Source organism: Egretta garzetta, unplaced genomic scaffold (assembly GCF_000687185.1).
Source record: "Egretta garzetta isolate BGI_Z169 unplaced genomic scaffold, ASM68718v1 scaffold126, whole genome shotgun sequence".
In the NCBI taxonomy this organism is placed as follows: domain Eukaryota; kingdom Metazoa; phylum Chordata; class Aves; order Pelecaniformes; family Ardeidae; genus Egretta; species Egretta garzetta.
In genome coordinates, this window is record NW_009260128.1 from 1,752,194 (window position 1) to 1,753,172 (window position 979).

Below are 979 nucleotides of genomic sequence, written 5' to 3' on the forward strand. Positions count from 1 at the left end.
GGTGAGGGCGGCAGAAGAGGAGCCCGGCGTATCCCGATGACAGACAATAATAGAGGTATCTGTGCAGAAATACTGTGGGCTTGGAGATGCCTTTGAAACGGGCGGCTGTAATATTCAAGTCGGAGAGATAGCTGACGTTGAAGAGACTGAAACCTGCTTTGTGGCTTAACAAAAGTGGGCAACAGAGGGAGGGTGACATGAAACAAGTCAGTTTGCAGCAGGCTCTAAGGTTAGCATCATTAGCAAAGGGGAAAAATGATTAGCAGTAAAAAGCCAGACGTTAGAAAGAGATTTAAAAGGAGAGCTAGAGGGAGCTAGGGGATGGGGGGTGCTTTATTTGTACCTGAGGAAAATAAGAGGTTCCTCTCAGATGCATTTGAATTCTCTCTGCTGCCTTTGCACACAGAACTTTTATGAATATTTACCTTTCGCATGGTTTGGGGAAGGATACATTTTTCAACACTGGTATTGAAGCCCGAGAGCAGTTTCTCTGCCCGTATGCAAATCGCTCATATGAAGTCAAGAGCCGAAAACACCCCAAATAATGTCCCTCCTGCAGGTATGGGCTTTTTCACTTACTGTTTAAATGCAGGGTGATCGACCACCAGGTTGCTGGACCTTGCTGGTCTGAGTAAGGTTCATCAGATTCGGCTTTATCTTGGTTAGTTCAGAAACACTCAGAAGGGCATTAGCTCTCATGTGGCAATGTCACTTTAAATAAATAATATGTGGGCTCCTAAGTCTCACAAGTGCTTTTGAAACCATTGCCTCCTGACTCACTGCAGGTGGTACTTCAGGGCCTTCGTCCTGAGACGGGGACAGCGTGCAGCCAGCCGGGTCTTCTTTGCGCTCACAGTCAGCGAGCGGTGTTATCCTGGGGATGAGGGACAGGAAATTTAGTTTATGGTGGTGGGAGGCTTTTTAAATAAGCCTTCTGGATCACGAGCGTATTCGCATTACAGCATCCTCACCGAGGCTG